We start from the raw sequence: 6,349 nt of genomic DNA on the forward strand, positions 1-6,349 counted from the left end.
GGATTGTAGTCATTTGGGGAATAGATAATATGCCTAAATGTCAACTGAAGAAACATGTTGCCCTACGGGAACTTCCTACTAGAACTTCACATTCTTGGCAGACTTTGAGAATACCCGAAACTGCATGTTTTAGAAGATGCAAATGGGTCACAAAATTAAAGCAGAACAGTCTGGCCAAACACAACAATTTCTAAGTTTCAAGTAATTAAAATCCACATACCTCCACTCACACTAGTCATAGGCAAATTGGTCTTAACTAGATTCAGAGAAAATGCCCCTACATTTTGTTTTCACAAAAATAAGTGACAGGAACAATAGCTGCCAAGAGCGATGTGGTAATAAAATTTTGGACCTTGAAGCTTACAGAAGGCTAATGAGATAATGTCTTAAATGTGTTTGAGTTGTATATGTGAAAAGGAAATATAGGAAATATGATAATGCAAGAAGCTTTTGTGTCTGGTGCTTCTGTATTAAAGTATTAAATTCTTTACAACTGCATATATGCAAATCTTTTCTGTCAACACTATCAAAGGGAAGTTGAAAGATATTTGTCATTATTCTCATCATAACAAATAAGAATCTTAGTTTCTGACCAAAGATTTCCTATGAAAATCCCAACATAAAACCATGACTATTAGGCAATGCCTTCATATTAAGCCAAGTTTCCAACTTGAAGTTCAGCTCTTGGTCAATCTTACTATCAACATGAAAGCATTAATCCTGACTCTCTCCAATTCTCTACCATATTCAACCCAAAAGTAGGATTTCCTTGCTGCCTTAAGTTGTTAAAAATTGAAAAGTACACCTTCTTTGAAATTCTTGAACTATCAAAGTATACTCAACAGTGACTGTCTCAAATGGACTTCTATAACTTAGAGGCTTAGTTCAAATACTCACAAACCTTAATCTGATCTTTCATTCAAGACTCTTCATTAAAAAGTACACAAACTTTTATTTTTTCCAATGGAATGTCTTGTACCTAACAATTATAAATAAGAAAACTAACCTTGGAGGGTGGAATATATGATACATTAATGTAATCTCAACTACACTGTGAAAGATAAGTAGGACAATCACAGTTCAAGACCATCCCTGGGCAAAAACTTGAGGCCCTATCTGAAAAATAACTAAAGCAAAATAGGTGTGATAGAGTTCCTGCCTAGCAAATATGAAACTCCAAGTTCAAATCCCAGTACTGGAGGGGGAACAAAACTACAAAATAGCAAAATGGAAAATATAATTTAGAAAAAAATTCCTTATGTCAAAGACATTTTGTATATGTTCTTCTTACAAGTTCCTATAGGCCAGTAAATCTTTCATTTGTTTAAAATCAATATCATTTCATCTTTCAGAATCTTACTTGAAGCCAAGCTACTACTCTTTGACCACCCAATCTTAACCATTTTCTAGCCTGACCAAGCAACAAAATTTGTCCTAGGAAAATTACTGTGTCTCAGAAGTGGGAAGCGCTGTGATATGCTCTCTAATTTAGCTCTTATGTTTATATAAGTGGATATAGTTAAATATTAAAAAGCATAGCTACTGTGGACAAGGGATGTGATTGATCTTTAGAGATACATACAAAGACCTAAGACTCTCCCACTTCAAAGAGAAGTTTCCAAAATGCATCAATAATCACTTGAGGGAGGGGTATGATTAATAAGAATAAAGAGTTTCTTAAATTTTCTGGTTCAGGAATTGTTAGAATGGGGCTCAAGAATTTGCATCATTGAAAAGCATCTTGGGGCCAGGCATTGATGGCTTACACCTGTAATCCTAGCTACTCAGGAAGATGAGATCTAAGGATCAAGGTTCAAAGCCAGCCTGGCCAGGAAAGTCCGTGAGACTCTTATCTCCAATTAAGAACAAAAAAGCCAGAAGTGGAGCTGTGACTCAAGTGGTAGAGCAATATACTTGAGCACAAAAACTCAAGGACAGCGCCCAGGCCCTAAGTTCAAGCCCAAGGACCAGCACACACAAACTCACTCTCTCTCTCTCTCTCTCTCTCTCTCTCTCTCTCTCTCTCTCTCTCTCTCTCTCTCTCTCTCTCTCTCTCACACACACACACACACACCCTCAGGTAACACACACACACCCTCAGGTAATTCTTACGCATAAAAACATTTGAGAACCACTGCTCTGATGGATCTAAGAGTTGTGCATAAAACACCAGTCAGTAAACATTGAATTGAGAGTTTATCTTTTCAGGACCGAGAAAAAGAAAAAGTAATCTGCATCTCCCCTCACCAATAGCAAACACTTTTCAGAAAACAAGAAGGTATCTTTTAATCTAACTCATACCAGATATTCTTCTAAATTGAATTAACCTATCCATTTTATATAATGGAACCACTTAGAAACCCCAAATCATCAATGATCTATTATTCTCCCTCAAATGCCTAATTTACTGGATTTTTGGTTTAGTCTCATTTGGCTCATGGACCACATATTTTAGCCTATTTTCTTCCCATGACAATAACATTCATTCTGAACAGTAATCTGCCTATTTTTCCTTTTGTCAGAAATACAAAAATAACTAGTAAACATAAAGAAAAAGTGAAATCAGAAACATAGGAGACAGCTGGACTTTCGGAAAATAAGCTTCTGGCAGAATTAGGTGGCACACTAATTCTAGATAAAGCTAACACCTTATGTACAGAAAAATCACCTGAGAATTGGCTATTAATGAACATTGCAGTGGAGTCTAATGGGTAGGTAGAAGATAGATAACTGAATTTTTAACAAGCACCATAGTTGAGTCTAATATGAATAATTTTGAGAACACATTCTAGAAGTTACAAGATTTCAGGACTCCAATCTCTTCCTTAAAATTTCCTTTGAAGCTGGATGCCAGTGGATCACACCTGTAATCCTAGCTACTCAAGAGACTGAGATCTGAGGATCACGGTTCAAAGCAAGCCCAGGCAGGAAAGTCTGTGAGACTTCTATCTCCAAAAAACCACCAGAAGTGTTGCTGTGGCTCACATGGTAGAGCACTAGCCTTGAGCTGAAGAGCTGAGTGACAGTGCTCAGGCTCAGAGTTCAAGCCCCACAACTGACAAAACAAACAAACAAAAACTTCCATTGAATCTAACTCAATATATTAAAATTGTAAACCACCAATACATACATAGTAAATTAAATAATTCTAAGAGGAAATAAATAGGGAAATGCAGTTAACCTAATCATAAATTGCTCTCCTCTGGAATTGGAAGCCACGTGTAATTTTTTTTAACTTATTGTATGCTTTCTTATTACTCTTTCTATGGCATATATAAAGCATCAGAATTTATCTACTTTTAAATTTAAATGTACACTGAATAGTTTATGCAGCAATGGAGACTGTTGACAGAGTATAGACTGAGAAGATTTGTCTAGTTAGAAAAATATATATTCTGAGGATCATATAAAATAAAACAAAATGAAATCTCTCTTTGGACTGAGCATGCTGCTTCTGAAATTAGGATTGTAATTTCCTCATGCCCACAGGATTAACTATGTACCAATTGAATATGTGTCGTATTCCTTAATTACTCATAATTCACAGAGAATTGAGATGTTCTCATCCTCATTTCCTTTGAGGGAACTAGAATATGACTGACTAGATTCTGGGATCATAAGCTTTCTGAGTATTGGATGGATATTTCATATATGTAGTCCACAACCTGTAAAAGGTGCACTGTGCTGGCATGTTACTCAGTGACTCCATGATTTTGATCAGATTATTCAAGCTCCTAAACTGAGTCTCAGCTTCCTTAACTGGTACCCATGTAGATCTCATGGAATCAAAGCTCCCAAGACCTACCGATCTCTGAAAGATTTATGATCTATTATAGATGCTAGCCATAGGAAGAAATGACCAGTCCTGGGACAAGGTCTGGCAACATGCAGCATTTGAGCTAAATAGCAGCTGTAAAACAACCACTGGATCTAAAAACCCAAAGACAACGAGAAAGTGGGGAAGAAAGACAAAATGTATTACACTGAGCTCCACTGGTTATTGATAAGAGAAATAAGATGACCTAAAGTAGGGAAAGTTTTTTGGAGGACAATGTTCAAGGAGAAGAAATGTCTGCCTCTGGCTGCACCCAGAATGCAGTGGTTCAACAAATTTGAGTGAAAGTTTTAACATAGATTAACTCAAAGAACGTAGAAATGATAATTTGTCCTCTGTACATTATTATTAATTTATCTGTTCCATCTTTTTGTCCTCAATCCTTTGGCTCTTTGTAATTAAATGTAGGATATCTCAGAATTTCTTTCTTATCAATCTGTATTCATGGTCTAGGCTCTTTCCACTCAGCCACGAAGCTTCCCACACCACAGTGCCTAACTGAGGTTTATGTGGGAGGATCACATGAGATAATTTTTGTAAAAGTGCTCTGTAAGCTGTAAAGCACTATACAGATGAAGCGGATTATTATTAGTCTTTTATGAAATCAAGCCATAAAGATGCAAAGTGACCCAGAAAAAGAAAACAGGGTAGGCAAATTGAAACACAACATCTACACCTAGACAAGCCCCCATGTCCACAGTAGATAAGTAGGTAGGTAGGTGTGCAATAACTACTGAATGAGTAAAGAAAAACGCAAAAAATAGGTTTGTACCTCCACCACTGTAAGCACTGCTATCAAGAAGGAAGAAATACACATACGGTCAAGGATAGATTAAACCAGCCACACAAATCAAAATGTCTCCAAGAGCCTAAGTTTTGAAATCACTGGCTACAATGGGGGCACTAAAATGTAAAATGTGCAGTGAAATGGCTATGCCCTTACCTTTCAACATGTCAAGTTCAGTTTTGTAGATATAGCAGAACTTGTATAAGGTTGCTAAAGTTTTTCTCTGCATCTGATAGGTGGTAGATCTGCATGCTGCCCTATGAACCTCTAGCAGAATCAACAACTTCTATAGAATATTGGGTATCTAAGGTCTCTGTTTTGGATATGAAAGGCCGATTTTTAGTGATAGTCTGATTTTAAGCCAAACCAGATTCCTTTCCTTAATACGACTTCCCCAACCCATCTAGGAAGGAAGACTGGAGAGAAGGCAGTTATTTACTTTATATAAAATTTCTCCATAGTTTCTAAAAATAGGTAGAATATGATTGAAATCTAAATGTGCCAATTACATTACATACAACTTCCTGACGTAGACAGCTATTTGTAGAATGAGGCAAACCCACAGTGGGAAATACCAAATTTTTAAAATTCAAGGGAAAAAAATGTTTTCTTCTGGGTGGACCTTAACTGCCTTCTTTTTTCCCCATTGCAAAGGTATTTTTATGCTGGGTAATATTTCCCAAACAGAAGGTTGAGGGTTTTTTTTTTCCTATTGTTGGAATGAAACAAGTTTGGTTTCAGGCCCACAGAAATGCCCAACTGTTAGGAGAAAAAAAAATTTTTTTTTCCAGTGGCTGCTTGCCTGTCTTACCCCCAGCCAGCCTTGTCTATTGGCCCCTTTCTCTAGGAAGGCTCCTGGAGCTGTCTGATGGAACTGAGTGTAAGACTATTTTGTGCAGTAAGAATTTCTTTCTTCAAAGTATTAGAGACCACCCAGAACACGCCCGATCTTCAGCCAGTGTCTGTTGGTGTCCTCAGTGTTTGATGATTAAAGCACACTGGGTAACTGACGCGGGCTTCTGGGTCTTTATTTGGTTGGAGATTGAGAGGGAAGTTTTGTGTTTTGTTTTTTTTTTAAGAAGAGAAGACATCCTCTTCGTTGATCAAAAATCTCTACGGAATTCATATTTCCCATTCGCGTGGGAAGGCGTAGGGCAGGGGAAGTCAGGGCAAAGGACTGAGCCCAGCTAGACCGCCCGAGGTTTGCAGAGCCTCGAAGCCATATTCCGGGAGGAAGCGTTCGCTAGAGGCTCCCGTGAAACGCGGTTCCTCGGCTCCGGGCACCGCAGCCGCTCCGGGTGGGAACTGTCTGACGGCCACGCCGGGGGAAATCCGGGGCCAGGCCCTCCTGGGGCACGGGCCGTGACTTTGTAAGTCCGCTGCGGTCCTCTCCTCACAGTCCCGTCTCCCCCACATACTAAGTGTTCAAGAAATGCGAACCTAGGAAGAAGGGGAAGAACAGAAAAAGAAGAAAAGAGAACCCCCGAATCTGGCCCCCCCCCCGGGCTCCCGAATGCACAGGTTTATTATAACCCACTACCTCCTCACACTGGTTGAGGTAAACGTGGGCCCAGCTGCTGGAGACCAGATGCAGAGCCCGCCGACGACGAAAGGAGGCCGCGCAGGGCTGGAGCTGAGGGCCGGCCACCTGACGGCCGCCGCGCGAGCCGTGCAGCCCGGCGCTCCCATTGACAAGGAGGCCCCCGCCGCTGGGGCGGGGCGGGCCG

This window comes from Dipodomys ordii, unplaced genomic scaffold, assembly GCF_000151885.1.
Source record: "Dipodomys ordii isolate 6190 unplaced genomic scaffold, Dord_2.0 Scaffold106, whole genome shotgun sequence".
Lineage (NCBI taxonomy): Eukaryota > Metazoa > Chordata > Mammalia > Rodentia > Heteromyidae > Dipodomys > Dipodomys ordii.